General features: G+C 39.6%; 1 protein-coding gene across 7 annotated transcripts in view; it reads right to left on the bottom strand.

Moving 5' to 3' along the window:
• The window catches only part of LOC116459261 (immunoglobulin kappa light chain-like), a 204,841-nt gene that overhangs the window by 99,895 nt on the left and 79,282 nt on the right, over nucleotides 1-25,664 (bottom strand). The gene's annotated exons all lie outside the window — the stretch shown is intronic.

Genomic DNA, 25,664 nt, shown 5'->3' with positions numbered 1-25,664 from the left:
AAAAGATGCCCAACATCACTAATTCTTAGGGCAATGAAAACAAAATCCACCTTATACCTATTAGGATGGTTTCCCTCAACAGAAAATGAAAACTGTTCACGAGAATTTGGAGAAACTGGAAATCTTGTGGACACTGTGGTGGGGATGTAAAATGGTCACCTAGTATAAGAAACTACATGGCAATTCCTCAATAAATTAAAAATAGAAATACTATATAATTCAGCAATTCCATGGTTGGACATATATCCAAATAACTGACAACATTAACTTGAAGAAATATTTATATACCCACATTCAGAGAATTATTGTTCATAATAGCCAAAAGGTGGAATCAACTCAAATGTTCATACAGGGAAGGGTGGATAAACAAAATGTGGCATATAAATATATATACAATGGAATGTTATTCAACTTTCCAAAGGAAGGAAATTCTGACACAGGCTCCCACATAGATGAACAGTGAAGGCATTATGCTCAGCAAAATCAGCAAGCCACAGAACTAATGAGGTGTTATTCCACTACAGTATTTGCAGCACAGTCTCCAGCTGGCCTTGGACCAACCCAGTCTCCTCCCCTTTCTTACTCTTAGTTTTCAAGAATCACTGTAGAATGTCCTGGGAATGTAACATCCAGATACAAGGCAGTATTGGCCACCACAGCACAGGCTCTGTTCCAGTCCCCTTGTACCAAGTTCTGGCTGCATGTTCTGACTGCCCAATAACTAGAAGCAGACAAACTAGGAAAGAAGGGAATTTATTGCTGTAACCGGATACAGGAAGAAGGTCAGAGATAGTGCCACCAGACCAACTCAAAGTGTTATAATTTTCCTTTCTTTCTTTCTCTCTTTCTTTCCTTTTCTTTCTTTCTCTCTCTCTTTCTTTCTCTTTCTTTCCTTTTCTTTCTTTCTTTCTTTCTTTCTTTCTTTCTTTCTTTCTTTCTTTCTTTCTTTCTTTCTCTTTCTTTCTTTCTTTCCTTCCTTCCTTCTTTCATGGAGTCTCACTCTGTTGCCCAGGCTGGAGTGCAGTGGCATGATCTCAGCTCACTGCAACCACTGCCTCCCAGGTTCCAGCGATTCTCCTACCTCAGTCTCCTGAGTAGCTGGAACTACAGGCACCCACCACCACACCTGGCGAATTTTTGTAGTTTTAGTAGAGGCGGGGTTTCAGCGTGTTGGCCAGGCTGAAAGTGTTACAATTTTCTTAGTGCTTATATAGGTTGGCGTTATGTGCCTACGTGCAGTATAACATTCTCCTAAGTCTATAGGCAACTAATTTTGTTTCAACTAGGTCAGAGGCCAAAGAAATGCTAAGTCCGATTAAGCTGTGAGGGCCCCAGTACCTTCAAGGCCTGTCTCCTAAATTCTAATTAGTGCGGACTGTGGTACCGGGGAGACTATTTCTATCTTATCTCATTTACAGCTTGGTCCAGAGAGCTGCCTTAGACTCTCGGGTGAATCTATTCAAACAGCTGCCTCTGTTACCTTGACTCATCTCATTTTATTGACCCAAGACAGGCCCTGGCACTAGGAATGTAAGGCTGTCTCCATTATTTTGACTTGCTCCAGGTTAGGGAGAAGGCTATGCAAGCCTCCCACTGACCTATGTTTTACTTCTAGCTTTGATGCCTGGGAACCAATTTCCCTAGGTTTAATTATTTGCTCAGTGTTAAGGCAGCGCTGTGGAAATTTGTTGGTGTGACTGGAGTGCTATGCAGGCTTGTCTGTGTGACTGTCGTGCAGACCTGTCTGTGTGACTGACAGGGAGTATTGGCCTGCCACACCCTCTTCAAACAGGATTTCCTTCAACACTTTAGCTCAGCGTGATATGTGACTCCAAGATATAAAACCCAGGGTGGGTCCAATCCAGAGTGCCTCAGCTGCAGTATATGTGAAGCACAGTCTAGACCCCATCAGCCCCAGGCAGCTTTCCTGAGCCTTGGGGGAACAGACCTACAATGAATTCTTGGCTTTTGCTATCCCTTGCTGCCTATCTGTAAATAGTAAATTGCTTCACATAACTAGTTGTGTGAGGGTGTTTATCTCCCTGGACTCAAATAAGTTGGTAATCACTGCAGAGTTAACTTGCTTAACAAAATTTCCCCATTGAGAAGATTCTAGTATGACAGAACCATGGCTTATTGGTGAAGTGGGAAGAATGATACCTCCCATTACTTGGCCCAGGAGAAGGCCATTAGACTGGAAGGTGCAAGGCCTGGACATGCATCTGGGTGCTTTATGGGGAGTGACGGAGGATCAGTGGGTTATAGATCACTCTCTCCGTAAGCTTAGATGAACTGGCTGCCTGAAATAAGGCAGGGAGAAAGAAGTGTAGAAACGAGAATGAGGCACAAAATCCTCTGGTTGGTAGACACTTATATGATTGCTCATTCCTGGAGCCAGAGAGCCAGGGAAATTAGTACTCAAATGGACCCTAAGATCCCTGAGAGGGAACCAACATATGCTATTTGGGCTTTCACACAAAGGTTGACTCACTCTCTAAATAAGAGATACAGAAAAAGTTCAGGGAAGTCTTATGAAGATTGTTTGGTGTATTTGTTTGATAAAGAAATATTTGCAGATCCAAATTTCTTGATCTAAATGGCACAGTTAGGGATACAGCCAATGCGTTTGGGTGCTCACCAGAAACCAGTGGCTCTAGACCATGTATAAATAAAAGGAGAAAATAAGGAAATACTTTTCTGGGTTTTTGGGTGCCAGAGCCCATAGGTCTCCACTGGGGAAAATTTAACCAATGACATTGAGAGGTTCAGGGACAAATGCGGTGGCCATGGTGCTTCTCTGCTTGTGGATGGTGCCCTGCGGGCCATGTTGGGGCTGGTGACTGTAGTTCACACCTCAGAGTGCAGTACAGGCATTGATATTTGCACCACAGAACATCACTGCTGCATAAAAGGTATGTTCCCTCACAGCTAAGAATTCAAGCCTTAACAAAAGGGAATATCCACTGAAGCCTACCACTAAGCTATGCATGACTCCGTGGGTTATTTGACAAAAACAGTACTGCCTACTAAGTGAAGAATAAGACATTACCTGTTTTTTTCAAGACTTGCTACAAACAGATTAAAATGTTACATAGTCCCCTGTCACCATGGAGCAACTCAGTTTGGCAGGGCAAAAAGACTTTAGGGGAACAGAGACTAACAATGGACTATTTCACATTGAATGCTAAGGCCACTTGGACAGGAAACCAAGGAAGGATTGCAAATATAGTTAAACATTTCTGGTACTAGCAGCAACCATTAATAAAAAGGACAACAGCTGGTAGGCTTCTTTGGGTATTGGAAACAGCATAAACCTCTCTGGGGTGGGCTTTTAGTCCCCTTAGTCAAAATCAAAATCACAAACAAAGCCACCAACCTTGAAGAGCGCCCTTTGCAACAGCAGCCTTGGAAAAAGTTCAGCAAGACATGGTCCAAACACTTCTTTTAGACCTTTAGAGCCTGTTAGCCTGATGGAAGTTCAGGTGTCCACAATCTCTATGTATGCTGACTGGAGTATGTGGCAACAGAAAACTGTCACTGAGTGAGCCAGCCTCTCAGATACTGAACACATAAACCAGCTGAAGCAGCTGCTATTGCTTGCCATTGGAAACTGATAGGGACCGGACATCTTGGGGCTGAGCACCATGCGTGGCACTGCTGGGTGAACTGCTCCTTTTCACCTGGGTGCTTAAAATCCAACCAGTAGAACTGGACAGGCTCAATAGGGCTGCATTATCAAATGGAAATGGTATCTTCAGAATCAGGCCCAGCCAGCAACCCGTGGGATCCGAAAGCTCCATGAACAAATGGCGAGCTTGCTAGAAGGGACTAAATGACCCAGGGGGGATGATTTGGCTCTGCTTTTGGCTACCTGAAGTCCAAGATTCAGAGACATGCTATGGCATGGTTCACTTAGGGCTCTGCAAAACATGCAGACTGGGGGTGGCTACCATCTAGCCAGTGGATTACCATTTTCTTTACTGAGACTGATAATGGTCATTCCATCCAATGGTCCAAACTACACGCAATGGTATGGCCATGAAGGCCTTTCTGCCATCTCTTGCTACATTTTTACCAACTCATGGGCCATTGCCAACAGTCTAGCTATCTGGTCAGGAAAATAGCAACCGAGTGACTGGACTATTAAAGCATCCCCTCTGTGGAGAAAAGGACTATGGCAACAGCTTGCCACCTGTAAGAGACAAATATGTCACTCAACTGGATGCTGGGACTACCATGGCCACCCTTGAGATGAACTTATGTCATGTTTTTGGATGCCCACTGAGACTTTACTCTGACCAAGGAAAGTTCTTTACTGCCCAAGTGACATGTCAATGGACACACTCTCATGGGACATGATGGACTTTCCATACACCTTGTCATCCAAAGGCCAATGGATCTATTTAATGCTAGAACAGCTGACTCACACAGCAACTGAAGAGTGTACATCAGGACAACCTGCTAAGAGAGTGGTACCCCATCTGAGTACAGCAATTAGACATTAAACACTGCACTGCAGAGCAAGGGAAACATGGCATGGAGGTGCAGGTTGAAAAACACTGAGCTGAGTGAGGAAGAAGTTGAACAAGGCCAGTTGCATGATTGAGCTGCCACTGTGAAATCCCAAACTCAGTGTTTCCAATCATTTTTTTTCCTTTTATAGTGATGTTCTTGGGGGTGTTGCCGTTTAGGCCACCATAATAACCCAGACAGACCTCCTAACTCTAATGTGGATGGAGTGGTTCCCCTGGGTGCCTTCTATGGGTTCCACAGGATCAAGAAATATCATGGTGTTAGGGTCCCTCTGCTGGTACGGGGGTCATCTGATTCCTCCATTAGGGTGGATGACGTTATCAGACATGTCAAGTTTCTACAGTACATGACCTCCCTTCTAGAACTGGATAACCGAGGCTGAAAGGACTGGGTCAAGCCACAAGGGCAATGGGTGCCCAAAGAGGTAGTAGTCTCAGAACAGGGACAGACAGATTGAGTCCCTCCACTAACTCAGCCCAACCCCTGTGGATGAGTAGAGGATGCCTGAGATCCTGGGATGGATGGGAGGTGGGACACTGATCTGTCAATCTGCTTTTTCTGCAAGGATCAGGCAGCAGAGACCAAGAAGCTTCATGCCTTTTTAAGGCTCTTCCAAGCCACCACAGGTAATTTGACAAAACACTGTATCTGCATCCCAGACCTCACCCTGTCACTGACTGAAGTGGTTCTTTCATCCTACTAAGGGTAAACTACACCAGCTATATAGGATAAAAAGACTTCCAGAAATTCATGTTACTGATGGTAGAACAATGCAAATATACTTATTGCCACTGACCTGTACATTCAGTAATGGCTAAGATGGCCAATTTTATGTTTTCTGTATTTTACCATATTTAAAAATTTTTAACATCTATATTATTGTTACCTCATAAGAAATTGTACTATTTTCTAACTGTCTGGGAAAATGTAAATAAATAATCAATCACTTTGGGATGCCATTTTTCATACCATGTTTTAACAAACAATTGTTTTCTAATATTTACTTTTAAAGCTGAAATTAGAATTCTTTTTTTCTGAGTCCTAAGTCAAATGGTATTTTGCTCCAAGTACATTGCCTTATGAAGTAGGATAATAATAAATATCGAGAATGATTATTACTACTATTAAAACTCCATTTACATCTCCTATTGCCATCCTAAATATTACATCTTAGTTACAGTGTTTGAAAAGTGGCTTGGACAGTATTGATTCTGTCCTCAAACTCCTGAAACACAACAATGACAGAGAAATAGCAAGAAAATGCTAAGAAAAACATAGTTTTTATGATCATTAGCTGTTCTGGTCACTGCTTTCGGTGAATTAAGTAATTTTTTTAAAAGTAGTCAAAATGTTGGAACTCGCATACATTCTTAGTGGAAATGTAAAATGGTACAACCACTTTGGAAAACAGTTTAACAGAGTCTTAAATACTTATTTAGTCAACCATCCTCTTCCAACGAATACAGAATTTTCTGTTCTTTACTGGCACAACTTACATAAGTAGTGAGTACAAGTCTTGAGGTCCAACTGCGGATGTGCTCTCCACCACTCGGTGTATGTAAAGAAGATAAATAATATTTAAAAAGGACAGGTAGCTGTAAATTTTAAAAACACATTTGACAAGGAGTGCATAGTTCCTTCTCTCTAAAATAATCTGGTGATTCTTCCAGGAGCGAGCCCGGTATGATGCCTCTCTCCTTATGATGATAGAAGAGAGGCACCTCATGAAATGGGTGAAACCTCTGCTCCCTGCGCCTACAATCATAACTCGGTTCCCTTCGTCCCTTGCTCTAGTCCTTGATTCCATATCTCAGTCCCACCTAGTCTGTGACTCAAACAACATTTGTCAGGAAAGATTTGGGACAGACCTCTTGAGACTTCCCTAGAGGTGTCAGAGATTCCTTGGCCATCATCTGTTCATATCTAGAGGGAGTTGTGGGTATGAAGAAGAGCAGAGCTTATAAATCTTCCAGCTGCTTTTACTCCCGCTGTACTCCACAAAAACTATATCACAACAACAACAAGCATAACAACATCCACAACATCACAGGACAAGCCTCTACTGTTTCCAAAGTTTTCATTTCGGTAAATCTTCTCTGCCTTTATCTCAAGCGGCTAGGCATTTTGATAGTCATGGGAATAGTATCATAGCCTTTTGTTCATAATAGGAAAAGTAGGCAAGGCTTTGTGCAATGCAGGCCTTCCTTAAGCCATTCACACTTCAATCTTGGGATCATCATTTCACACATATACACAGCAGGTTTCTAACATATATCTAGAAATCTATGAAATAATATGTACTATTAGTCCATATGACAGAGCCTGTGTTTTCTATTGTAATGTATTTCCCTCTTTTATTCTTATTTTAGCTTTTGTCATTAAAACTAGAGTCTTTTACATTTAAAATTTAAATTTTAACTCAAAAATTATTAGGTTCAAGACACTCTAATTATTTCTTGGAGCACAAATAGATAAAATCCTCTATTTTATAAGAAACTGCCCTAATGAATATGCTTATTTCTGAGACAATTTGCAAAATTTCAAGGTGACAAGGCTGAAGAAATTATTCTGAAACAGGCTCCCAAATGATGATGGTAGTTTTTCCTTATTGTGAGTCATGGGACCAGAATTAGACAAAACGATAACAAAGCAGAATAAGCATTACATAAGAAAGAAGGACAACAATAGGACATGTTAACCTTTCATAGGATAAAGTTTTGGTAATACGTGGTGAGAAGAAATGCATTGAACAGAGCTTGGTGGAGATGATTGAAGGCCTGAATAAGTTATTGCTTCAAGACCAGATAATTAGAATTTTGAGAGATGCAACCAGATGAATGGAAGAGAGGCTGTAGAACCAAGGCCGTGGTTGAAACACATTTGATTAACTTCAAGAATATTTTCCATGCATCTCTGCTAAGGATGATGGTTATAATGCTAAATATTTTAACAATCCCAACAACAAAATTAACAGCAGCATACATACTGTCCTACATAACGTTGTAACTGCTTTGTATTATTTAAGCTGTGCATAGCCCTGTAAGGTACATTCTATTATTGTCACCATTTCACAGATAAGGAAACTGAGGTAAAGGGAGGTTACGCAACTTGATCAATTTTCAGCAATCCATGAGCAATGGAGCTTCCTCGCCAGCCCAGAGAGTACTTCAGGGCCTGCCATGATAACTTCTGGACTATTGGAGGGAAAATAAATCTAGCTAAGGATGAAGCTCTAATTCCTGAACGGATGATGATTACCTCTGAACTTGCTTCCACCTGACATGGGAAAGTAAATGATTTTTAACAGCTTTAGGAAAACAGCAGAATTTTTGTGAATTTGAATCAGTACTTTGAAGAGAGGAATTTTGAAAAATTGTTAATTTGAAGAGGCTCTGAGTCTAGGTTGATGAATGTGTTGTTCAGAATAGCGTGGTGGATAGATTAGAGGATCAACCAAGGAACAGTTCTTTGCCTGCGTGGACAAAACCATCTTCTGTCTTTAGGGAAATGGTATCGCTACCCTGTGTGTTTGGAGCCCAGGTCTCACTTATCTGTGCAGTTGTGAAGGTCCTCACACCCACAGTGCTGAGGTTAATTGAATGTTACTCTTTTAATTACTGCAAAGAATGAGACAGCTTCTGGACCCTCAGGAAAGATCGCTAACAAGTAAATACAAGTATATGCGGAAGATAAAGTTGTAATAGACTCTTCTTTTCAACTTGATCCATCATGTGCCTAGGGAGCTGACTGGGCACAGTTGGAGTATAAAGAGAAAAATGAAGCCACAGCCTTCTATTTTCTTTCTAACAGACTTGTACCAAACATTCTGTGGCTGAATCTAGGTGATGGTGACACAAGAGGACACACGGGTTAAATTCTGTGGCCACAGGGGAGAAGTTCTACCCTCAGGGTAAGCCAATGGCCTTTTCTGGCCTGGTCCCCTGGGCATGGGCTGCTGAGTGCAGAGAGGGGAGGCAGATGGTCTCTGCAGCTGGAAGCCTAGCACGTGCCCCAGCTGCTTTGCATGTCCCTCCCAGCCGCCCTGCAGTCCAGAGCCCATATCAATACCTGGGTCAGAGCTCTGGGGAAGAGCTGCTCAGTTAGGACACAGAGGGAACCATGGAAACCCCAGCTCAGCTTCTCTTCCTCCTGCTACTCTGGCTCCCAGGTGAGGGGAACATGGGATGGTTTTGCATGTCAGTGAAAACCCTCTCAAGTCCTGTTACCTGGCAGCTCTGCTCAGTCAACACAATAACTAAAGCTCAATATAGAGCAATAATTCTGGCTCTTCTGGGAAGACAGTGGGTTTGATCTAGATTACATGGGTGACTTTTCTGTTTTATTTCCAATCTCAGATACCACAGGAGAAATTGTGTTGACGCAGTCTCCAGCCACCCTGTCTTTGTCTCCAGGGGAAAAAGCCACCCTCTCCTGCAGGGCCAGTCAGAGTGTTGGTAGCAACTTAGCCTGGTACCAGCAGAAACCTGGCCAGGCTCCCAGGCTCCTCGTCTGTGGTGCAACCAACAGGGCCACTGGCATCCCAGACAGGTTCAGTGGCAGTGGGTCTGGGACGGACTTCACTCTCACCATCAGCAGCCTGGAGCCTGAAGATTTTGCAGTGTGTTACTGTCAGAAGTATGGTAGCTCACCTCCCACAGTGCTTCAACATGAAACAAAAACTTCTGCAAGACCTTCATTGTTTACTAGATTATACCAGCTGCTTCCTTCACAGATAGCTGCTGCAATGACAACTCAATTTTAGCATCTCTTCTCTGCTTGGGCATTTTGAGGATCTTGAAAAAGGAATCCCTTGATATATTTAGACTCTGATTCCTGTGTTTTTCCTCAGACCAAGACGGACAGCCAGGTTTAAGCACAGTTTCACAGTAATGGCCATTGGATCAGATTTACATCAGTGGATGTCAATAAAGGTCCCAACCAGAGCCATAAGGCAACAACAATAGCAACAAATAATCAAAATTGGAAAAGAAGAATTAAAGCTGTCATAATTCACTGATGAAGGAATGTGTGCAGATAAAATTCAAATTTGTCTACAGAGAAACTATTAAAATTGATATGAGAAAGAGAAAATCATTAGATTCAAGATCAATTTATTAATTCATAGATTCAAAAATCAATTTTATTTCTGCATAACAGAAAAAAATGCTAAAAATTAACATTATAAAACAAACACACCATTTACAAAAACATCAAAGTATCAATTATTTAGAAAAAATAGACTAAATACACTGATGTCTCCAGGATATTATTTTGAAAAATAAAAGAAAACCTAAGTAAATAGAAATTCATATTATGTTCAAAGACTGAATGTCTCAGTATTATAAAAATGTCAATTCTTCAAAGATTAAAATATTGATTACATATAAGAAAAATCAAAATCCTAAAGTATACTCAAATTTAAATTAAGAAGCTAATCTAAATATTATATGGGAACGTCAATGATGTAGAATAGCCACAGTGAACCTGAAGAAACACCAAAATGAGAACTTACAGTGCCTGAATGCCTGGAATATAGTGTGGGTGACAGTATGGTGGTGATGGTGAGATCAGAAGTTTAAAAATTTGCGAATGTGCCTATTTTGGGAAATAATTACTATGCAGACGTAGCCAAACCCTCTTCAACTGTGCCACCAGAATCTCAGATTTCCAGAATTAGTTTCTCACAGTGTGATTCTTAACACGGCATCAATAATTCTCAGTCTCCCCAGTAAATGCAGTTTAGCGCATGGTACAGCTATCCATTTGTTTTCTACAATATTTTAAATGGTAGAAAATTATATTTATTTATCTAACTAGTTGACTCAGTAACAGCTGTTCATTTGCAGAGAGGTACTCTGTTTTAATAAGTAATAAAATTAAGAAAGTTAGTGAATGACCAAGTAGGAAGAGTGATAGGAACAGCTGTCTTACCTTTGTCCAAGGCTTCCTTCCAAAAGGGATTTCACGGATCACTTTCATTTATCACCACCAATAATTTATTATAATTTATTGTAATGTAGTTTATTGAATATTATATGAAAGTGAAAAACAGAGTAGTTGTACCAGTACTGGAAGCACTGTTTCTACTGAATACAAATAATTTTCACACTATTGTAAAGTCAAAACATCTTAAGTCCAACCACCATGAATTAGGGACTTAATGTAAGTTCAGGGACGTAACTATAAGGAAACTCACAAATTTTAAGAAAAATAGAATATATTCCTGATAGAGGTACAAGAATATATTATCTAAAATGTACAGTTTTCCATTAAAAAATCCTGCAAAGAAACAGAAAAGTATGATCAATATTGAGGGAACAAAACAAAACAACTGCAGCAAAAAAACACAGTCAATGACAGCTGATTCTGACTTGTCCTAAATACCAGCTTTAGCAAAGACTACAAAGCAGTTATTATATAGATGTTTAAATAATTATTCTTAAAACCATGATCATATACTTTTAAAGACATAAAGAGGAAAATATAAAGACAATGACTCAGCAAATGGAAACTCTTAAAAAATAGAAACTATAGAAAAGAATCAAGTGAGAATTCTAGAAACAAAAACTACAATAACTCAACTGAAAAATATATTAGATAAGTCCAACATCAGTTTAAGATGGCAAAAGATTCAGTGAACTTAAAAATAGATATACAGAAATTATTGAATCTAAATAAAGAAAGGAGTTTAAGAAAAAATGTGCAAGACTTGACAGAATCACAGCTCAGGTTGAAAGATACCAACAAGTGTGTAAAGGGAGTCACAAAAAAAGCAGAGAGAGAGAGAAAGTGATCAAAAAATACTTGGAATAGTAATGACAATAGCGTTTCAAAAATAATGAACCACAAAGATAATTTAATCTATAGATGAAAGAAACTCAGTGAAACCCTTTCAGGATATAATATGAGATTAATAACAAAATACATCATACTTAAAAATGTTGAAAGACAAAGAGAAATTCGTGAATGTGTCAGGACTGAAAGCTGACTCTACATACGGAGAAACAGTAATAATGACATTGGCTAAGTTTTCATCAGGAGTGAGAGAGGCTGGAAGACATTGGAATGACATATTTAAATACTCAAAGGAAATTAAAGAGGACAACCAGCAATTTTGTTTCTGGTGAAAATATTCTTCAGAACTAAAAATATTCCTTGATAAACAGAATAAATTCATTAATAGCAGCTCTGCCTTCTAAGAAATTCAAGAGGAAATCTTTCAGAATCACAGAAAATTACAGCAGGCAGTTGAGCCCACAGGCTATAATGAAGGACTCAAAAGTAGTAAACAATAAGAATAAAGCTAGAAAAAAAAACACACAATTCAATTTATATACATTAAAGACGTAAAAACCCAAATTACTGTGTTCGATGTCAGAATGACAATTACCTTGGTTGAGATGGGGAAGCAGTTACTGAAGAGGAAGGTGCATGGAGGAAGCATCAGCAGAAGGTAAATATTCTGTAGTTCCATCTGGCCAATGAATACACAAAAACTTTATTCAGTTACAATTTGAAGACGTGCCCTTTGTGCCCTCTGGGTGTTTTATCACTTAAAATAATACGTAAAAAGACCAAATAGAATAGAAAATATTTATGAAAACTCAGCCTATTAAAGACCAATGTAAAATATGCCTGGGAAAGGGAAAAATAATTAGAAACCTCTTAGGGAAAACAGAAGGACATTAAAAAATATGTCCCTTCGGCAGGGCGCGGCGGCTCACGCCTGTAATCCCAGCACGTTGGGAGGTCAAGGCAGGCAGATCATGAGGCTTAAGATCCATGTCTGGAAGTTTGTAAGATGCTAAATTATGTAAAACACAATAAGCCAAGGATGCAGGTTGTAGTTCTCTGGGGTACTCAATTATAATAAAATAATACAGAACTAAAAAACAAATTAGGATAAAATAAACCAACACTGTAAACAAAATATATGATTGAATCTTTAGATAAAAGATTGTAAATAAATAAATGAAATTGCATACACAAAAATAAAATCAAAAGACAACTAAAAACAAGGAGAAACTATTCTTAATATATTAAACAAATAAACTGTTACTGTTCTAATATGAAACAACTCTATTGAAAGTTAAGATAATGGATCAAAAATCCAATAGAAAAAAGAAGAAAAGAGAACAGACAATGCATTATAAAAAATATATATATATAGCATTTAAACACAAGTAAAGTGTGTAATCTCAATAATGAGGGAAATGCAAACTGAAACTACTTTGAGGTAGCATTATCTGATTCAAGAAAAACCCAAAAAATATTAACCGTATTTTTAGGCAAGGTTATAGGGAAACAGGATTTCTCATTAACAGCTGTGAGGATGGAAACTAATACTACCTTTTTAAGAAGGAGAATATGACAACATCTACAAAACTATCTTAATGTGTATCTTTGACCCATAATCCCATTCCTAGGAATCTCTGAAGATATACCTTCAACACTACAAAAATACATATACACAAGGTTATTCATTGGAACATTAATTGTAATGATTTGTAAAATGTTGACACCACCCAGAATATTCATAGATAAATATTTTGTTGAAATAGCTACGGAACATTCATGCAATGGAGTATGTATCAGCTGTCAAAAGGAAGAAAGTATCTATGAATTGACAGGAAGTTATTTCTCAGATATATCGCTAAATGAAAAAAAGCAAAGTGCAAACAAATATCTATACTGTGTTACCTTCCAAGTAAGAAAGCAGTGGAGATTTAAAAACAAACAGAACCATAAACGAAAACAACAAATTTGAGAGGATAGACAGAGTGAGGCTGGGAGGGAGTGATAAGAGGAAGAGGCTGTTACCAGTAACAGGGTGAAGGGATGAGATGACAGTGGTACAGAGGGGGTGGAAGGGGACACGTCTCTGAGCTTACCTTTTTGTTTTTGTGAATTTGTGTCTTTGGAGACTCTATTTATATTACAAATATTTGAAAATAATTGAAATCAAGAAAGATGAGAGGATCCAAATGGGTTACAAACAAGAGTAAATGAAACTAAATGTATTACAAATGAATTAAAAAAATAACCTGGGGGTGGATATGGGAAGAAAGGACTAATCCAGTATTTTGACTATTTCCACTAAAGCTAATGACAAAAATATCTGTGATTCAATATTTTACTGGACTTAGTAGCTTCAATTTTTACAGGGGTATGTTTATGTATCTGCATACATATTTTTCTTTCTTTATTCCAGGCAATGGCTACATGAATTTTTAAAAGTTTTATTTTGATTTTAATTGACAAATAGTAATGTATATACATACGGGGTACAATGAGATGCATACCTGTATACATTGTCGAATAATCAAATCTGGTAAATTAACAGTCATCACCTCCAATATTTATCATTTTTTTGTAGTGAGAACATTTAATATATTTTGTTATTTTCAAATACAGAATATAGTATTATTAACTACAAAACCACCGTCATAAGGTTAACAAGAACAGTATGCCATGTTCCAGACTGAAGTATAGTTAAGCATTAATCAGGCTACATTCTGAGCCACTTCCCTTAGCTTCTCGCTAACGAAAAGTCAAGTTGCAATAAATACAGACCATTAACGTCCCCATTGTTCCCAAATATAACACCTTCACCATTAGGAGTGTAAAACCTAATCTTTGAGATATTTTCCCGATCCTGAATTCCAGTAGCATAGCTGATACCAACTTGTCTAAAGACCACCCCCATCCCAAAGAACCGAGTCAACATAAGAATGCAGTTTCTTCACCTCCCAGTCCCGTGACTTCAACCTTCACTCTTCAACCAATCTCTCTCCATCCAAAACCACTTAAAATCTTAAACCCCAAAGTGCTTGGGGAGGTAGATATGACGTTTCCTCCTGTCTTCTCATTTAATTGCCTTGGGATTAAATCTCTTTCTCTGCAGCAGCCCCCAGTGTCTTAGTGTATGTTGACTTGCCATGTAACAGGCAATCAAGCATGCCAGAATTACATCTACATAATAATGTCGCCATGCTATGCAACAGGTCACCAAAACTTACTCCCCCTATCAGACTGACATTTTGTACCCTTTGACAATGCAGTCCCTGGTAACCAGCATTCTACTTGCTATTTCTGTGACTTTCATTTTTTTAGATTTTTCTTCCTAAGCTTAGAACAAGGGATTGCTGTGGCCATGGCAGAAGAAGTTTGCCTCTGCATACAGTTTCCCTCCACTGCAAAACTGCAGCTTCTGCCAGTTGCATCCACTGTCTTTATGAATAAACATACCTGGAAGTGTTCATAGCATTTGCAATGAATTATACAAGATTTTGAAGCCCCCCCTCCTTTCTCTTCCTTTTTTTTTTTCTTTTGTGCCATCTTTAAATTTTTCATTTAGCACAGTGCATGACTGTTGGGGCTCAATACATATTTGTTGCAAAAAGGGTAAAAAAAAGGTGTTCCTTCTTTTCAGTAGGAAAAATCTGGAGCTTAAATCTCACAAGACCGTCTTCTAGTCAGACTCAAACTCACATCCACAGTCACCTCCTGTGGATGGAGAAAATGTGACCTTTATGTGTATGTCTCCTCATACATTGAATGGTGGTCCAGATTTCCAGCTTCTCAGGATCTGTGCCCACAGGCTATTGTGTCCGGAGTTGGTTCCTGCTGGTGAGTCTCGCCGACTTCAAGAATAAGCCACGGACCTTCCCGGAGAGTGTTACATATCTTAAACATGGCATGGATTGGTAGGAAGCATTACTGTGAAGAGCTAAAGGACAAAGCTTCCACATCAGGTAAGAGCACCCTAGCAAGTTGCCGCTGCCTGCTGGGGTGGCCAGCTTTTATTCCCTTACTGTCCCCACCCATCCGTTTCTGTCCTATCAGAGTGCCCTTTTTTCAATCCTCTCCACGATTGGCTACTTTTAGAATCCTGCTGATTGGTGCATTTTACAGAGCACTGATTGGTGCATTTTACAGAGCGCTGATTGGTGCATTTTGCAGAGCGCTGATTGGTGCATTTTACAGAGCGCTGATTGGTGCATTTTACAATCCTCTCGTAAGAAGTCCCCACTCCACCCAGGCAGCCCAGCTGGCCTCACCTCTCACTATCAATGACTGAAATGATCATTAGTAACAGTGGCTTTAGTTAAATTTATACCAGTAGTTACATACAAGGTAGAAAAATGGTCTGAAGAGATATATTCAGTATCAAATGAAAAATTACACCTTGTGACCCCTTTCTCTCCCTGTATGATCCCTTAAGATTGTGCTGAAACCTCAGAGCATCCATGTATACAACTTTGAAGGCAAAACTCCCTGCTTGGAGTGGCTCATTAGATGACCAGGGTCCAGATAGCATTGTCAAGGAGGCTTACAGATGGCTTCATACTGAGTCTCTCTCCTCAGCCTCCCAGCATCACTGGCCCTGAAGGAATGTCCCTGTTATCCATGGCATCCAGAGCACAGTCAGCCCTGACCTGACTTCACTGCCCAATTCACAGCCTCATAGCAGATTCCACTGCAAAATAGACAGTGTCAGATCTCAAAGAGAGGCTGATTTGTAGGCCCGAAAAGCAACAACCCATTGTTCCCTCGATCTCTCTGGTGGAATTCTGAAGTTCGTCATAAACTGAATTTCTGTACAAACATACTCTCTTAACAATGGAAACTATTTGCAATATGGGAAACATAAAACATAGGAAAAGTTTAAATCTCACAAGAGAATCTTCTAGTCAGACTCAAATTCAACTTCCCTGATTCTGAACTTCCTGTTTTGCAGTCAGCTTCTTTGGGTCCATGTGTTTCACCCTTTCCAGCTCAGATCTTCTCTCCCTGGCTACCCTTAGTCTCAGGTTGTCCTTATGTCTGATAGGCTTCCACCTTATGGATGCTGTAAGGTTATCCTCTCATTTGCTTGATTCTCGTGGAAAAAAATCCCTCCAAGGTCACATCCTGAGACTTCAGACTCCACTCTTCCTTGGAGAGCCATCCTCCATTTCCTGCAGGTCTGGTCAGAGCCCCTTTCATAGAAATGGAAACACTTACTTGAATTAGTTTCTGCAGAAGCCAGGCCAACCTCTAAGGTGCCTGATTTATGAAGTTTCTAACAGGAAGTCTGGGGTCTCAGGCAGGTTCAGCCCCAGTGGTTCAGGGACAGATTTCATATTGAAAATCAGCAGGGTAGAGGCTGAGGACGTTGGGGTTTATTACTGCCTGCAAGGTACGCAAGTACCTCCCACAGTGGTACAACCCTGAATACAAACCTCCCTGCTTGGAGTGGCCCAGTTGCTCAAATATGTTGTTTATTTGGGGAGCGGCACAACCGAATCTCTGTCTGTATAAGATGAAGATGTTGGGCCGAGACGGACAGATCATGAGGTCAAAAGTTTGAGACCAGCCTGACCAACATGGTGAAACCCCATCTCTACTAAAAATACAAAAATTAGCTAGACGTGGTGGTGTGTGCCTATAATCCTAGTTACTCAGGAGGCTGAGGCAGGAGAATAGCCTGAACCCAGGAGGTGGAGGTTGCAGTGAGCCAAGATCATGCCACTGCACTCCAGCCTGGGTGACAGAGCGAGACACCGTCTCAAAAAAAAAAGAGATGAAGATGTTGGCGAGCTCAGGGTAACAGGTTGCATCTGAATGACCCGTCCCATGGGGGCCTCAGCAGTACATCAGGTAAAACCCGTTCATGGTCCTGTCAGCTCCCACAACCTTGGCATGGCATAAGCCAAAGGAAAATAGAGATAATTCAAGTGCCTTCAGAGTAAGCAGACAGGACTGAGGGAGAACGGAGGGAAATCTCACCCTAATCCTCCCTGCCTTGCCTACATTCGACAATAAGACTTAAAATAGCTTAGTAGCCAGACAAGTAACACAGAGTTGTGTCAACACATGTTGAATATCCCTTGAAGTTTAGCTCTTTTGTGTATATTTTTAAGAGGATAGTATTTGGTAGCATTTAGAAACTGGTATTTTTCAACTTTCCCAATTTCCTTCTTCTCCTTTTCGCTAGTTACCTTCCCTCTGCACCACATACAAATAGTGAAAAGAGCATTCTACACAAGCTATCCTCAGGGAGAGCGGGCCGAGGACAATCATTAAAAAGCTTGAATTTGCACCTCTAAATAGACTTTTGTGAATTCATGGAAGATGGAAGATCCTGATGTTAAAACTCTTTCATTCATTTTAATAACTTCTTGCTAATAATAGAGGATAATATTTGAAATTCCAAAAGTTGGATTTTAAAAACAAAAACTGGTATAAGCAGATTATAGAATTTATCATATATGCGACTAGAATAACACAGAATAATGTGAGATTTTTTTTTCTTTACCAAAGGGTGAGAATTTTAAAACTGTGGGCAGACTCCAGGAATGAGAGCATAAAGGGAATACAGTAGAGGCCAGCTACGGTCCAATAACCTGCACTTTGTCTTGTATTTGTTGCAGTTGTGGATGGTATTCTGTGATGTATATATACCACATTTTCTTTATTCTGTCTACCACTGATGGGCATTTAGTTAATTCCATGTCTTTGCTATTGTGAGTAATGCTGCAGTGAACATATGTGTGCATGTGTCTTTATGGTAGAACAATTTATATTCCTTTGGGTATACACTCTGTAATAGGATTGCTGAATCAAAGGGTAGTTCTGTTTAAAGTTCTTTGAGGAATCTCCAACGTGCTTTGCACAGTGGCTGAACTAATTTACACTGCCACCAGCAGTGTCTGAGCATTCTCTTTACTCTGCAACCTCATCAACATTTGTTATTTTTTGACTTTTTAATAGAAGCCATTCTGACTGGTGTGAGATGGTACCTAATTGTGGTTTTAATTTGCATTTTTCTAATGATAGTGGTGTTGAGCATTTTTCATATGCTTGTTGACTATGTGTATATTTTCTTTTAAGAAGAGTCTGTTCATGTCATTTGGCCACTTTTTAATGGGGTTGTTTTTGTTTGTTGCTTGTTAATTTACTTTCATTACAGATTCTGGTTATTAGGACTTTGTCGGATGCATAGCTTACAAATATTTTCTCTCATTCTGTAGGCTGTCTGTTGACTCTGTTTATAGTTTCTTTAACTTGTGCAGAAGTTCTTTAGTTTAATTAGGTCCCATTTGTTTTTGTTGCAGTTGCTTTTGGAGTTTTTGTCATGAAATTTTTACTATGGACTTTGTCTAGAATGGTATTTCTTAGATTTTCTTCTAGTGTTTTTGAAGTTTTAGGTTTTACATTTAAGTCTTTAATCCATATTGAGTTGATTTTTGTATATGGTAAAAGGAAGGGGTCCAGTTTCAATCTTCTGTATATGGCTGGCCAGTTATGCTAGCACCATTTATCAAATAGGGAGCCATTTCTCTATTGCTACCTTTTGTCAACATTGTCAAGATCAGATGGTTATAACGTACAGCTTTAAGTCTGGGTTCTCTAACCTGTTACATTGATCTTTGTGCCTATTTTTCTACCAGAACCATGTAATTTGGGTTACTGTAGGCTTGTAGTATATAGTTTGAAGTCGGGTAGTGCAATGCCTCTGGTTTTGTTCATTTTGCTTAGGATGGCTTTGTCTACTCGGGCTCTTTTGTGGTTCCATATGAATTTTAGAATAGTTTTTCTTCTTCTGTGAAAAATTTTGTTGATAGTTTGATATAAATAGCATTGAATCTATAAATTGATTTGGGCCATATGATCATTTTAACAATATTGATTCTTTCCATCCATGAGCATGAAATATTTTTCCATTTGTTTTTGTCATCTCTAATTTCTTTCAGCAGTTTATTATAATTCTAGTTGTAGATATCTTTCAGCACACTGGTTAACTGTATTCCTAAGTATTTTATTTTCTGTGGCTATTGTGAATGGGATTGCATTATTGATTTGGCTCTCAGCATAGACATCGTTGGTATAGAGAAATGCTACTGATTTTTTACATTGATTTTGTATATTGAAACTTTGCTGAAGTGGTTTATTAGATCCAGGAACATTTGGGCAGTGAAGACAGGGTTTTCTAGGTATAAATTATATCAGATGCAAAGAGAGATAGATTGACTTCCTCTCCTCCTCTGGTTAGGACTTCTAGTCCTATGTTGAATAGGAGTGGTGAGATTAATAAGCATCCTTGTCTTGTTCTGGTTCTTAGAGGAAATTCTTCCAGCTTTTCACCATTCAGTATGATGTTGGCTGTGGGTTTGTCATATATAGGTCTTATAACTGTGAGGTATCTTCCTTCAATGTCTAGTTTGTTCCGGGCTTTTAAAATCAAGGGATGATGAATTTTATTGAAAGCCTTTTCTGCATCTATTGAGATGATCATATGGTCTTTGTTTTTAGTTCCTTTCCTCTCAGATCCTGTCCTGAAAATCTAACGAGCCCTACTAATATAAAAAGAAGCAAACAACCACACATGTTCCCCCACATTGTGCTGTGAGAGCTGACCCCTAGGATCTCAGACATGCAGATCATATGAGACCTAATAAAGGGATTCTCCCAAGAGATTTTCCACCTAAGAATTCTGGTGCTAGCTCTCCTCGCAATAAAATATTCTCCGCCTCTGGTCAAAATCGACACCAAATGATAACACAATGGAAATGTTTAGGAGAAGAAGGACAACCACACTTTTAGAAAGATAAAAGACATGCCTTATGCCTGTAACAGTTTCCTATTGCTAGGGCAACTAATTACCACAATTATACCACGTTCAGTATGATTTATTATCTACAATAAATCCTATCAAATGTATTATCTATAATTCTGGATTGAGAAGTCTTACTGAGCTAAAATTAAGGAGTCACTAGGGCTATATTTCTTCTGGAGGCTCCAGGGGAGAAAATCAGATTTCTTGCTTTTAATCTTCAAGATACCCTCATATTCCTGGCTCCGTAACTCCTTCCTCCATCAGTCCAGCACATCCACGCAGGAAAAAAAAAAAAAATGTGAACTTACATTTAAATCTGCATCTCCCTAGAATTTGATCCTGGCAAGCTGGATGTAAGCAAGTTTCTCTAAAAAATCAGGCTCATGAAAGGCCACAGGAGGACGGTGCACAGGCTAGACTGCTGTGATTTGGCCACCCCTAGTCTTGCATGCCAATGCTCCCTGGAGTCCTCAGGCTCCAGTCTGCTGACGCTGATGCAATTTGTTCCACTCCCTCTGTTGCTGAACCAGGCTGAGACAATCAGGGCCAAGTTAGATATGTACAAAATCAGAGTTTAAATCTTTGTCCCATCTTATTAGAATCTAAAATACTTTTCCATATACATAAGCAGTGGCTTGCCAGGAGATGAACACTCTCCCTCCTACAGATGCCAACAGAGAGGCTGGAATCTGGGTCAGGATGATGTCCCCATTCATTGCTTAAGTGTAAAAGAGGAAAGTGGCATTGATGGTGCACAGCAGGAATATACACCCAACAGCTCCATGGCGTGGCCTTTCCCCGGTGCCTCCCCCTCACCTGCTCTCCAGAAAGCCAGGGTCTAGGAGAGCTGTTCCTGAGTTCACAGGAACATGCTAGTAGGGAGTAGATCTCAGAGCATTACTGAGGGAATATGATATTGGTCTTCCCGCTTTGGAGATCAGGTATCATTGGAGCCTGGATTGATCCACTTTTTCAGTTTATCGGAATCCAGTCTCCCACATTAGAGAGAGAAACGGATTTTTTTTAAAGTAATCAGATTTGCCATCACTATTCATCCTTCATGCTAATGAACTGTGAGAAATCATAACCAATGGCAGAAAAGAAGGCAGAATATGGAGCTCACCAAACCAAGAATAAGGTGCAGCTAGTCTCTGAGTAGTAAAAAGACCTACAGCTCTGAATAACGGTGTGTCTGTAAATGGTGCATGCATTGAAGAATCACGGTATCATCTTTGCACATCTGCGGTGAATTGCTTGACCTAATACTGATAATTACAATGACTTAGGGATATCACAAAATTATTCTGAGAACATCTAACATGCTTATGATAATTTTTATTAAAAAATTAATTTCACATTTACAAAAATGTAGTATATCACAAAGTATCCCTCCCCACAACTGAAATAACTTCACAGTATGTTGAAGAACTGAGAGCTCCACCCTCTAAGCCTTTATAAAATAAACCACACACACACAAACACACACATACACACACACACGAAGAGATATTTTTCTATTTACCCCCCAATACAACTTTAAAATGCATTACTCCATGTGGTTCTCACAACCGCTTCAAGGTTTGGCAATAGATGCCCAATAAATTCTTTGGTAACAAAATGTCCACCTGGGAGAAATATATTCTCCGCAGATAAATCTCTGCTGCCCTGGTCTTCCCTCAAACACCTGGGGACACTGAGCCTGTGCTGAGTTACTGAGACGAGCCAACCCCTGCTGATTTGCATGCTCCCAGAGCACAGCCCCCTGCCCTGAAGACTTATTAATAGGCTGGTCACACCCTGTGCAGGAGTCAGACCCAGTCAGGACACAGCATGGACATGAGGGTCCCCACTCAGCTCCTGGGGTTCCTGCTGCTCTGGCTCCCAGGTAAGAAAGAAGAGCACTAGGAATTTACCCAGCCAGTGTGATCAGTACTGCCTGGGTCTTCAGGGATGTCTTCTTATAACATGATTAATTCTGTAAATATTTGTCTTAAATGTTTCCAATTTCAGGGGTCAGGTGTGACATCCAGATGACCCAGTCTCCATCCTCCCTGTCTGCATCTGTAGGAGACAGAGTCACCATCAATTGCCGGGCAAGTCAGAGCATTAGCAACGATTTAACCTGGTATCAGCAGAAACCAGGGAAAGCCCCTACGCTCCTGATCTATGATGCAACCAACCTGCACACCGGGGCCCCATTGCGGTTCAGTGGCAGTGGATCTGGGGCAGATTATTCTCTCACCATCAGCAGCCTGCAGCTGGAAGATTTTGCAACTTATTACTGTCAACAGGAATACAGTTACCCTCCCACGCTGTTACAAGCCAGAACAAAAACCCCTTAGGGAAGTCAATATGTGAGGCTGGGCTACCCCAGCTGCTCCTCCTGGTACTTTGATCTGCTGAAAGCATTTCTCAGATGCAGCCAAGTTTTGAAGGTTTTGGTAAGAGGGGCCAGGGAGGCTCTCTGCGTTCTAACTCTTTCTTCCATGCCAGCCCAGCAGCAGAGACAGGACAGTGTCTCTCCTGACTTAATAAAGGAAAGCAATTATGATACCTGAGGAATCAATTTCATGGCATCAATCAGTGTTCATACATCAAAAGATTAAGATGCTCTACATATTCCAAGAAAAAACCATTGTAATATAGGGAATTATAATTCAAAATACAAACCTGAGGTTAGGGTTATCAGGGAAGCTGATGCTTGAAACAGGGGAATCTCTGATGGTCCACCAGAAGCCAGAGTGCATCTAACCACGAAGGTCTGGGCTGCCTTGTATGTGGTCCTCAGACCTGTCTAGGAAGTCTAGATTTGAGGATGCTGATGTTCTTGGCTGCCTGCAGCACCTCTCCATGTGATTTTCCAGTTCTCAATTCAGTCCAAGGGCCTACTTGCAGATGTCAATGAATATTGAATCATCCTTTTCTGACTTTTAAATATCGTGAGAGGACATCTCATTGAGAAACTCTACAAGACACCATAAAGGGAAAATGGGTTTTGGGAGGCATACTTCTAGAAATGCCTTTAATAATGGGGAGTTGAGAACTAATAGCCAAATAAGGTTAATATTTTCCCAAATCTCAAAATGTTCTGGGTATGCAATGGCCCCAGAATAGCCATGCATGTGCTTCCATGTACTATTAGCAAGTCTGCGATCATTGCAAGCTAACTTCATTTAGTCATAAAGTAAAAAGAAAAATGAGAAACTTGCTTACAATACATAGCAATCGTTTGACAAACAAATGAAGATCCTTTCTTGAAAAACCAAACAAGAAAACCCACTTGTTCACATAGTGTACTTTTTCCTTAATGTGAAAACACTTTGCAACTTAAAATTTGTACAGATTTCAGCCACATCCTCAGCATCACTATAAGCATATGGCAAATGCAAAGTAGCAGACGCACCTTAGATGGATTGCATGATACTCTGCTTTTTAACAAGTGTACAGATAATCTATAGCAGTTTTAAGGAGCTATGTTTTAGAGGACCTTTACTTTTGTTAACATTTTTACAATGAGGCCATTATGTTAAAGTTACATGTTGAAAACACACCTAGCCTTTTTTTTCTAATTGGTGCAAAATTACATTTGAAAACATTTTCAAGATTGTAAAGGCTGAAAAATATAATTTTCCCATGGATGAATCAAATATCTTGATAGTTAAATGCAGTAAAGGTTTTTAGGAACTTTAGGAATTAACAACATGAATAAAATTGTATGCACCTGGGTTATAAATTAACGGACTGACATTTGCCTCTTCAACTTGGTTTGAAAATGTTGTTCCATTCCCATTGCTTGCCACAAGCATGTTGTACCTGAGGTAGCCCCTGCCTTGGTCCCAGATAAAACATAATTCAAAGACTGTAGACAAGCTCAGTGCCCTGCAACAGAACCACCCTGCTAAGCCCTTCTTTGATCAGTCAGATAATTGTTAACATGAACAAGAAAATAAAGAGTTAGTGGTATTAGCCACTGAGTTTTGAAATGCCATATACTTTTACATACATTTTTTCATAAATGAGGCAATTTTCCCAATTTTTAATCAAATACTATTTAGTTTTAGTTTCTTCTCAAAATCTTTCTCAATAGGACCATCAATTTTGATAAAATATATCTATCTATATAAGTGGATGTTTAAATATTATATTTGTCACGTTTTACCCAGGTGGTCAAATCAGAAAAGGCTATTAGCTCAGCCTGAGTGTACAATTTCTGTTCTTGACTACAGAATTTTATCCCTGTGTCCTCCTGTCTCACCAATCATGTGGACTAAATGAGATGGCGCCTGGCATGAGACTTTAAGAAATAAAAGAGAAGCCTATGGTCCCATTTTGCTTCTTCTACCCCACATGTGCCTGGCTGTCTGTCTCCCTTGATGCATGGCAGAATCTGGTTGGAATGAGAACTGATCAGAACTTTATCTTCTAACTATTTTTCACTTTCTGCTTAGTGATCTCTCCTGAGGGTCTTGAAGCATCCTCAAAGAGTAACACTCAAGTAACCCCAGCACTGCAGGTGCAAAGATGTCACAATTGCACAGATGAGTAGGACTCAGACTCTGACCCCTCAGAGTACTGATATCCATTCCCTGAAGATAGACAGTGGCACTGTCCAAGCAGGCAGGTAGCAACTCCTTGGGTGATTTTTAAATTTCCATACCACTCATTCTACACAATATTTTCATCAACCCAGACTCAGGACCTCTTCTCCTTAATAGTTCTGAGAAACTCTGTTTATGTTCCTGAATTTCATTTACTATAAATCTGTTCCTTTCCTTCAGCCAGTTAAACTATTTTGCTTTCCCAGCGTTTCTCTAGGACTCAAGGAAGCAGTTTTATTAATGCTACTCCAAATTCTTATGGAATAGTCATCCATTCTGGAATTAGAGCTTTACGCACAGCCAGAAAACACCCATGCAACAGTCCATATATTATCTTGGCAGGCCCTGAAGTCAAACCATTGTGGTTGCAGAGAGAACTTTAATGCTTACAGTTTGTATGGCATTAGTAAAGTTACTTAACCTTCTGTTGCCTCAGTTTCCGTATCTGCGATACTGTGACAATAATAGGTTCTACCTTATCGATCTATTTACAGTTTAAAAAAGCCGGGCGCGGCGGCTAAAGTCTGTAATCCCAGCACTTTGGGAGGCGGGCAGATCACGAGGTCAGGAATTCAAGACCAGCCTAGCCAATATGGTGAAACCCCGTCTTCACATCTTTTATTATGTCTATTCACAAGAATTTAATGTTTTGTGATGCTTTTTAAAAAGCATATTTCACAATTTCATCTCCAATTTGTTTGTTGCTGGTATGATCTTTTTTTATACATGGTTTTTATATTTATTGACTTTTCTAAATGTATTTATTCATTCAAAAATATGTATTAGCCTTTACTACATTCACCTGATTTTTAAATGTCCTTTGAATCCTGTACTAGCTAATAACATTAAATGGACTTTTAGAAATAAAATTATATATGTTCCTTACAAAAATTCTATGGGCATCCCTACCAGATTTAGATACTTGACTTTCT

Source organism: Hylobates moloch, unplaced genomic scaffold, assembly GCF_009828535.3.
Source record: "Hylobates moloch isolate HMO894 unplaced genomic scaffold, HMol_V3 SCAFFOLD_19, whole genome shotgun sequence".
In the NCBI taxonomy this organism is placed as follows: Eukaryota; Metazoa; Chordata; class Mammalia; order Primates; family Hylobatidae; genus Hylobates; species Hylobates moloch.
Note: the sequence above shows the minus strand (reverse complement) of the source record. Positions and strands in the feature narration are given on the sequence as shown.